Source organism: Myotis brandtii, unplaced genomic scaffold (genome assembly GCF_000412655.1).
Source record: "Myotis brandtii unplaced genomic scaffold, ASM41265v1 scaffold19, whole genome shotgun sequence".
Taxonomy (NCBI): Eukaryota; Metazoa; Chordata; class Mammalia; order Chiroptera; family Vespertilionidae; genus Myotis; species Myotis brandtii.
The window spans coordinates 1807307-1817675 of NW_005357075.1; positions in this window are offsets into that span (position 1 = coordinate 1807307).

Below are 10369 nucleotides of genomic sequence, written 5' to 3' on the forward strand. Positions count from 1 at the left end.
CCTGTGATAGATAGGCCATGAGCTATAGTATTTCAGGGGAGAAAGACAGCTATAAGCTGGGGTGTGGGGCCTTGCCAGAGGGCAGGGACTTAAAGCATGACTTCATTGTGTTTTTCTGATTATAAAAATAACGTGTGCTTATCCCCCCAAATCTCCAAATAGAGGAAATTGGAAAGAAGGAGAGAATCTGTAATCTCATCGGCCAGCGGTAACTGCTGTTGACATTTTTGTGTGTATCTGGGAGGATTTTGACAGACAGAGGTGGTGGGAGGATATTCTAGGTGGAAGACATGTGAGTGAAAGCTCTGGGTTGGGGAAAGGTAGGACCCGTGGTGGGTTCCATGGGGTTGGGCCGGGTCCTGGGTCCTGGAGCAGAATGGAATTGGAGGCTGGAGGACAGGAAAATGGCTGGAGAGGGCAGAGAGGGCGTGTGTGTGTGTGTGTGTGTGTGTGTGTGTGTGAGCGAGAGAGAGCGAGAGAGAGCCTTGTGCATCCGACCAGAAGCCCCAGCCAGCAAACCCTGCTCTTCAATCACACGCGTGACGCAATGGAACTTATTGATATAGCTGTCCCACTTAGAAGAAATACTGCACAAACCTCTGCAGGAGAAATAAATGAATATAAAGCTATGGCACAGGTGCCAAAGGGAGTGTGGGACCAGAGGAAGAGGCCGGGAAGGCTCCATCTAGTCGTAGCTGGCGGGCCTTTTCCCGCGTGTCAGCAGGACTCCTCGGGGGATAAGGGACCTGTCCCGCTCTGCCCGCCAACCAGCGGGTCCTCATTTCAGGCCCATGCCTCGTCCCTGGGGGATGTCTAATCCATTTTTTTAGGTCATGAAACAGCAGAAAAGTTTGTAGGTGACGAAACTCTTTTCTATAAGACAATTACCAGATAATCATGAGATAATCATTTGACTCTTTCAACCATCCCGTGGGATAGGTATTTCTGTTCTGTAGTGTGAGGAAGTGGAGGTTCAGAGAGGTGAAGTGACTTAGCCAAGGCCATAGAGCTGGTGACAGAACCAGGCTGAGAATTGAGATCTTGGGACTGCAGATGCGTGTGCGTGTGCGTGTGTGTGTGTGTGTGTGTGTGTGTGTGTGTTTGTGTGATTAGTTCTAGTTTGGGAGATAGTATAGCTTGATGGTAAAATGAATGGTTTTTGGAGACATGATAGTTTTGCGTTCAATTTTCTGCCCTGTAATTTTTCTCACTGAAGAGTATGAAGAACTTTGGACTTTTTATCTTCATAGATCAACTGGGGCTAACAAAACGATTTATCTCCCTGGGTCATTGCAAGGCTTAAATGAAGCAATATAGGCAATATAGACTTAGCATATAGCAAGTGCTCAATACATGTTAACTATAATTATTATGGTTTTAACTCTGAGTTCATCTGAGTCACAGAAATAAGCTGAATCTTGTGGTTGTTCCTCAGTTCTCGCCACGAACAGTCACTTCGGAGTTAGGAAGGATGCGGGTTCAGTCCCATGCCTCACAGATTGCCAGGGCCTAAGGGGCCAGACACAGAGTTCCCTCAAGAACTCTCTGATTGGCCAAACACCAGGTTTTGCAGGATGTAGGATTTTTCTCTGGTCTCTGTGATGAAGACATTGATGCCCACCAGGCAACCCATCTCTTTCCCCACATCTTCCAGCGCTAGTGCCCTTAGAAGACCATCTAATTGGTTCAGACCAATGGGTGCTGGCCAGCTCCCTCTTCTCCTGCCTCAGAGATGGAGGAGGCTTTGTGATGGAAGGTAATAGTGCACCAGTCGGCCTGGATCCTGAGTGACTGTGTGGAGCAGAGCCCCCTGCGAGCCTACATGGAGCTTATTGCATGACGAAGAAATGAACCTCTGCCGTGTAACCTGGCAGACTCTGCAGCTATGTTTTACGGTAGCCGAGCCTAGCTAACTAATAGGACACATTTTGGTTGACTGCGAGCTGACATGTTACATTAATAGTAAAACTCATACCTCGCACTGTATAGCTTTCCACAGTTTATTATAGAGCAGGTTCATACCTATCATCTTTTTTGATCCTCAGAACAATTACCTTTATGGGAATTCCTGCTGCTAAGAGCTCAATGTTATTTCTTTATGTAATGACTTCTCTAAAATCCCCATTTGTACACATACCTGTTTTTCAATCAATCGCCCCCTCCCCACCCACAATACCCTGAGTCTTCCACTGTAGCTTCCACACTTTGTTGCACGCAATTGTTCACGCATCTGTCTCCCACGCCAGGCTGGAGCTCCTTGACACTGTCTTATGCAAGACAGAGGTCGTATCTGTTGATTTTGTGTGTTTATGTCTATTGCAGCAGGTGCTTTAATGATGGCTGAACAAAACACCAATTGTGTGAGGTGGGCAGGGCAGGCCTACTGTCCCCATTTTGAGGCACATCGCGAGGTTAGGACCAGCCCAAGGTTGTACAGCTCATAAGTGGCAGGGCCAGGAAGGAGCCCCATCTTCATAGCCAACAATCCCGGCCTGTTGCTGCACAGGCAGGCTGGAGGATCAAATGAGATTGTGTGGCCAGGGCACTGCGGGAGGCCTTCCTGCTATGTTTGCACCTCCTACTTCCAAAGGCCAGTAAGGGAGCCCCACGTGGTCGTGTCATAGTGGGGATGGGCCTGGTTGGACTGGGGCAGCATATTGAGGGGAGGACTGTGAGGGGCACTCCCTAGGGGAGGGCCTTGTCTGCACTACCCTCAGTAGCAGGATGGGGCCTGGAGCTTAGTAGGTCTCAATACAGTGCCCCTTGAACAAACGGGAAGGAGGAAGGAAGCAGGCGAAGGAGGCAGGAAAGGAAGCTCTAACTTGAATTCTAAAGGCCTGGGTCTACAATGGGAGTGTGTGGGGCGGTGACCATACTTAGGCTCCCTCCTGCTTGCCCTCTGGCTGCATCCCTGGGGCCCACATGGTGTCTGTCTCCTGCCCCCGTGGAAATGCAGGAGCTGGGTTGGCTCCATTGTGACACTGTGCATGGCTGGCTCATTGTGGTATCTGTGCGGCCCCGGTAAGCACTCATAGACACTCATTAGCAAACGCGATATCAGCCCCGAGCCCTTCCCCACTCTTGACTCCTCATGGGGGAGGACCTGAGGGGAGGCCCTTTCGTGTCCTCGTGTCCTCGCATGGCCTGGGTCTGTCCAGGAGCAGAGGGTGGAGCATCCTGAGTGGTGGTGCAGCTGGGGCTGTGAGCAGCTCCTTGGGGAGGGAAGCTCCTTCCGAGGGCTGGCCCTTCTGTAGCAGAGATTTGTTCTCATTGGCCAGCAGGTTCCAACAGGGGCTGTTCCTCTTCCTTGGCACAGCAGGTCTCCTAAATAGACCTCTTTTGTTGTTGCTGTTAATCCCACCCAAGGATATTTCCCCACTGATTTTTAGAGAGAGTGAAAGGGAGGGGGAGAGGACAGAGAGCCACGGATGTGAGAGAGACACATCAATTGGTTGCCTCCTGCACGCACCCTGACCAGAGCCAGGGATGAAACCTGCGACCAAGCTACATGCCCTTGACTGGAATTGAACCCGGGCCCCTTCAGTCCACAGGCCGATGCTCTATCCACTGAGCCAAACCGGCTAGGGCTAATAGACCTCTTTCTGTCCTCCCCCAGGAAGTGGGAAGATCTCTCTCTTTGGTAAAGCTTTTGGGCACCCACACTGGACACTCCTGGCCTGGCTGGGTAGCTCGAGGTCAGCACATAGTGCTATTTGAAGGGTGGAGGGAGCAGCCTCCCTCTCGCCTCCCAGAACCCCAGACCTTAGAACTGGAGGGCACTCAGAAGTCATCTAGCCCGCACCTGCAAATGGGCTAGATGGACCTGTGTGCCCACCACAAGTGACTGGTGGTGGCTGCCATCAGTTAACAGTACCTGCCAGGGGTGGGAGAGGGGAGCGGAGCATGAATGCTGCGGGTTCGCCATCTGGGATCTCATCAGAATCCCTTTCTCCTGGTGCCCGATTTCCACTATTAGAGAGCCATTACCTCGCATTAAGACCTTGCTTCTCTGTTCATAGCTCTTTAAAATGCATGTGTGTCAGAGAGGAGTACCAAGAAGATATCGAAGAATTCAATAATTGATTGCTTGGGATTGGTTGCAAACAAAAAGATCATTACCAGTATCGCTAGTTCTGGAAATTGCAACACCTGGGCAATTCTTAAAATCCTTAGATTATCACTTGGCCTAGGACCGGTTTATCAGCCTGCCTTCCCAAGTGGCGGTGACTGAGAGGAAATGGAGAGCAGGCCAGTTTGGTGGAAGGCAGGTTCAGAAACTAGAGGTCGCCCCTCAGGGCGCACCCTGCAGTGGGGACACAGGGGGCCGGAGTCAGGAGGTGCTGAGCACCTGTGGGAGGCCTGACACCAGCTCTGCCCCTTCCTCTGTTCAGAAACACTCTCTTGTGGAGCCTGTGTCCCTGGCATTGACACCCATTCTCTGAGGGCTGTGGCTCTGTCACCCACTTCAGGGGGGTCAGTCTCGGGGAGAACCGAGGTTGCAGCTGCTATGTTTCTTCAGATCAAAAACTGATTGGGGGTCACTGGGCCGGAGTACCGAGCGTGGTGGCTTATACACTAACAAGTAGGACTGAAATAGTTCATAGTGTTGATCAAGAATTCTAACGAGTCCAACTGCTGTCAGTGTACTAAGTCTTTACAGAACTAGACTTTAAAGTGAAGAGCAGAAGCCAATCTCGTTTGAATTAAAATAACTTAAATGGCAAAAATAAAAAAAACCCTGGTCAGATTTATTAATTTTTCCTAAGGAGAACAGAATGGTGGGAAAGAGAAGCATCAGTAGCATGGGTAGCTGCTTTGAACCGGGTCAGCGATCACAGCCAGATTCCCTGTGCTAACATTATGTCAGGTAAGAGGCACCATTCATTCATTCATTCATTCAACAAGCACTTACTGAGGTTTTATGATGTGCCAGCCTCTAACGATATAGGAATGAAGATTACGTGGGTTCTATCCACATAGAACTTTGAGTTGAGTGAGTGGTACAGACCAGAAAATGAGCATTTTCAGCAGAGCTTGATACATGTTGGGCTCTGGAGGCCTGGTTCTCCCATCTGTGGAAAGGGAACATCCCTCATTACCATGGAACTCCAGTCACTGGAGCAGCAAGAGCTATCCCAAGCCATGCACTGGGTGGGCGTTGTGCCATCCTGAAGCAGAATCACCATGGGGCGTGGGTTGTCCCCAAAGGCATGGCTCCTCCCTTCTTTCCTTCCTTCCTCCCTCCCTCCCTCCCTTCCTTCCTTCCTTCCTTCCTTCCTTCCTTCCTTCCTCTTTTTTTCTCCCTTTCAAGGAGGGAATGCTATGTGCACTGTGTTACCCCAAGCAGTACTGACCTCTTCTCTGACCTGCCAGCAAGCCCAGGTCAAAGCTAGAACTTGAACCCTATCTGGGCCTCTTTCTACAATGCCACACTTGCAGCGTTGCCTGAGAGCCAGGTGGCATTTAAGGGGAGATGGGAAGATTGCAGAATCCTGAGGCTCCCATTGCTATCCAGTGTAGACCCCCCAGCGCAGTCAGCCTCTCCCCTCCAGGGGGCAGACTTACCCATTTTGGAGTCAGGAGGCAACAGGTGCCTGGACCTCTGAGAATGGCCCCTCCTGGAGTCTGCATTGCAGATGTGATGGTGTCTTCCTTGTGGTGACTTGGGCTGGGGAGTAGGAGGTGGGCATGTGCCTGATGGCTTTGATGGGAGCAGTTCTGTCTGCTCTGCTAAAAGCAAACAGCATCCAGAACGGCCTTTGGCCAGGGAGGTTGATGGCAGCTGGCTGTCCATGGGTGTGCAGTCTGAGGGACTCCTGGAGGGCTTCCCGCCCTTCCCATCCCGTGGACGGGGGAATCACGGGGAGGCTAATTCCATCGTGGCACAAGGAAGAATTCAATTATCCCACCCGTCTGGACCATGGAATGGGGGCCCACGGGAGAAGCAGGTACCCTGTCGTGAGTAGTGTTTCTCTGAAGTTGTCTTCATTTTTACTGTTTACAACTAAAAAGTAATTATTTTATTTTATTTTTCTGAAGTGTTTAAGCAAAGGCCACCTCACAAATAGGGATTTGAATCAGGACACCTTGGCTCAAGTCCTAAGTCAGCAACTCACTGACCATGTGATCATGGACAAGTCACTTGAGGCCTTGACTTTAGTTTTCTCATCTAAAATACGTCCACCTCAGAGGCTGTGTGGAAGGCCTAGGGAGACAGATTTATAGAAAAAAGCTTTGTAAGCTGTTGAGTGCTGTGTTCTCGTTGGCTGTTTATTATCTTTGTCCTGGAAGTTTTCTTCCAACCCCAGGAGCCTGAGGGCCCATGATGATTGAAATTCTACTATTAACAATTCATTCCTTTGGGTTAAACATTGCCCCTCCCACTGGGAGCAGCTTGGTTTCCTACTCTGGTAAAAAAAGAGATAGGATAGCCAGAAAGCACCAGTGCACGGGGACTGTGGGGGTAAGGATGTTGTGGGTGATGGGAAAAGAAGTTCCCAGGCCTTGAAGTCTGGGTGAGGGAGGTGGACATGCAGGTAAATGTGCTCATTTGGCCAAACTTTGCTTGGGCTCAGGGAAGGCAAGTCTGCTCAGAGAGGGACACCCTGGTCCCGCTTTTTTGTCCAGTGCCCCTTGTGAGCTGCCTTCTAGTCTCTGAAGACCAAGGAGACTGAGTTGGGCCCGTCAAGTGATGGTCCATCTCAGACAAATCTCCACCCACTATGCTGGGCTGAGCTTCTGGGGCTGAGGGCTCTCCGGGGACTCCAGGCAGCGGGAGCTGGCTCCCCACCATTTGGCAGGAGCAATCAGGGCCCCTCTCCCTGGATTCTGCCTCTGACCTTCAGTAACCTGGCAGATGGCCAGTGCCTGGGAGCTGGGGTAGATGTGGGTGCTCAGGAGAGAAGCTGCGGGTTGTTCTAGGCAGCTGGGTCTGCCAAGCACCATGCTGGCAACAGGACAACGCTGGGGCGTGGCTGGGACGGTGCCAACACAGGAGGAACAGTGTAGTCAGGGCCAGTAGGGAGGAGGCTGACAGTAAGCTGGGATTTCAGCCTGACAGTAGCTCCCCTAAGGGATGCTTTCCTTCTGCCCCTGGGAGTTGTGAAGGAGCCAGGGGGGCGGTGGGGCTCCACAGTTTACTTAGGGCATCTGTGACTTTTAGGACAAGAGGAGTTTAGAGAAACAGCCCTTCCTAGGCCCCTACAGGATGAAACAAAGACAGTGCCCCTGAGTGTTGGGTGTGGTCTCCCTCTCCTCCATGAGCTCCTGGGAGGGAGAAAGCAGTGGTGACAGATGGATGCTGGGTTTCGGGTAGAGAGGAAAGGTCACTAGACCAAGGTGTGGGAGGACCTGCTCTGCCACTTGCTGGCTGTGTTGTGACTTTGATGGGTCTTCAAGCCTGAGTTTGTTCACTTGGAAAGGAAGGTAATTGTGCCCCGCCTTCCTCTCAGGTTTCTTGTGAGGACTCCAGACCTTGAGGAGGAGGTTGTGAAACTGTGAGGTGCATAGCAGCTTCCATTTGCATTCCTGCCTCCTCCCCGTCTAATGGGCTACCTGGGGCTGGGGGCTGGCTCCCTGGCATGGGTGGGGCTGCAGAGAGGTCTCTGAGGCCCCTGGGGAGAGGCTAAGTAAAGCCAGATTCCCACCTCCCGTGGTGCCTACCTCTACAGAGAATGACAAAGCAGGAGAACATTGACTGAAATCAATTAGAGGAATCAATGCCCTGAGTGCATTGCTATGCAGGCATTTCTTCCCTCCTCGCCAGTCCCACCCACCTTGCCCACAGCTCTGCTCACTCTTTGGGAATCAGATGGTTTAGTTAAATCCCTGCTGGTGTCCACTCCAGCCAGGCTGGGCCTGGGGCATCTGGAGTGGCCATGGGAAGAGGGAATCAGCCTGCCATTGGGAGGGAGACAGGGGCTGGCCGGGGCTGGGAAACACTGGTGAGCTGGGCACCATGGAGCTGCGCCATGCCAGACAGGATCCTTTCTGGGCTCCAGACTTGAACTCCAAGGATTAGGCCCAACAAGGCCCACAGGACAGATGAAAAGGAATTTCAATGCTCTTGACTTCTTTACACTGCTGCTTTTCAGGGGAGGGAGAGAGTAGTTAAGGTGTTCCGAATTGGGACATGAAAATTTATAGACCAGAGAGCCTTCACTTTGCTTATTTATTCAGCCCAGGTGGGACCCTAGATCCCAATTGCCAGAGTTCGAATTCTGATTCAGCCACTTAAAACATGACCCCAGGCAACTTAAATCACTTTTCTTGCTTCAGTTTTCTCATTTGTAAGTAGGGCTATTAATAGTGCCGACCCCATGGAGTTATTGTAAGAATTAAAGGAACATCAACATTTATCTTGCCATAAAGCTGGCCACTTTATTCTTTCCCATGACGAAGCCGGAGAGGTCTGGGCTGGTTGCTTTACCCTTGCAATCACCCTCCTCCCTGTCCTCTGCGTGGCATCTGTCGCCAGCATCTTGCTGATCCGTCTTTACAGCACCCCTGACAACCACCTCTTTCGTCCGTGCCCAGCACCTCCTGTTTGGGGCCCTCATTGCCCTCGGCCAAGACTGTTACAATCGCCTCCTAACTGGTCCCTTGCCTCCATCCTTCACAGAGTTGTCAGATCGATCTTCGTGGAACACCGTTCTTGTCATGTCACTGGCCTGCTCAAAAACCTTCAGTGGCTCCTAGGGGAGCAAGCGCGAAGCCTTCAATGTTTGTCCTCCACTGTACATCCCAATTGGACCTTCCAGACCCTCTCACTCCAAGCCCCTCCCACCTGTGTGCTTGGCTCCTCCCAACTCAAATCCTTCTTAACCCTGTGCACTTGCTTGTGCTGCCTTCTTCCCAGACTGCCCTCCTCTGTGCTCGACCATCCTTCCTGGTCCAGCTTAGATCCTGCCTCCCCTGCAAGTCCTCCCGAAACCCAGTGGCACTAACTCTACCTTTCACTCAGCCCCAGTGTGCCCTGCGGTTGCTCACTCTTTTCATGGGGACCTGACCCAATTCTATCTGTTCATGCTGCCATGGCAGGGCAGGAGGGTGGATTCCCCACAGCCCTGGCACGGTGCTGGGGGCAGAGAAGGGGTCGATAAGTTTGTGTTGGTTAATTGACTGGGGGAGGGCCTGGGTCAGCTGCTGTCCCATGGCATCTCTGCTTGCCAGGTCCATGGGCCCTGACACGTCTTAGTTGGCACCTTCTTCTTTTTACTCCTGGCTGTTGTTGTTTTATTTTAGTCTCTGGAGCAAGGGAACCCTCAGCCTCCCTCCCTCCATCAAAGAAAGGGAAGGGATGAGATTTGCTGGGAGCAGCGCAAGTCTGGTCAGTGAGCTCTGCAGCTAATGCATGCATGTGTGTGTAAACGGGGGCGAGGCTCAACCCTCTCTCTTTCGGCTAGTTCTTCTGCCCTCTCTCTGCTTCTCTAATGCTCTTGCCCTCCAGAGACCCCACCCCAAAAGATGAGTAGGCCGGCCTAGGGAGAGGAGGGAGAGGAAAGGAACTAAAGGCCCACCTGTCCTCTTTCTGCTCCTGCTCCTGACAACTCCTGGAGCTGCGAAGGGGAAGGGCTGTCTTGGGTGGACATGAGGCTCCCCTGCTGGTGAGCTCAGGAACAGCTGGGATGGGCCCTGGCCGGTGGTTTGAAGGATGCAGTCCCCGAGGGCCTGGAAAGTGTGTCCGGGAGCCTAGCGCTTTTGTTCACACCTGCTGACCCTCCTTTCTCCCGGGACTCCCTCTTGCAAAGTCTCTTAGGCTTGATCCTCTACCAAGAAGTCTCTGTTTCCCTTGAACTCCCGTAGCGTTTTCCTCTCTGTTTCTTGGTTGTCACTTAGGTTTTATGCCTTATCATGGGTTCCCAAGTCTTCAGGATTCAGGGGAAAGAGGTGACAGTTCATGAGCAGCTACCTATGAACCAGGTGTTTGACTAGATGCTGTGTACCGTATCTCATCTAAGCTCTACAAGGTTGGGTGTTTCTAAAATCCCCATTTTATAGCCTAGACAACTGAGTCAGCGAGATTAAGTTCACTGTGACTAGTAGGTGTTCATCTGTGTTTCTTCTGCAGATCCTGGCACGGGCGGGGCAGGGGCGCTTACAGGTACCAGATGCTGCTCAGAAAATATCTATGTGACACTTGGACGCTGCCACATCTAAGGGCAGCTCAGATTGAGGGTTGGGGTTGGTAGAAGAAGGTAAAGTGGGAGAGGCTTGTATAGACAGGAGGAAAGACAGGGCCCAAGGTCAGAGTGCCTCAGAGCCACAATAAGATGAATGTTGGTCTGGTTGGTGTTGCCCACTGTCCTCGTGATGGCTGGGTGACACTGAGTCCCTGAAGTGCCTCAGCCAGTCACTTCCTGATACCAGC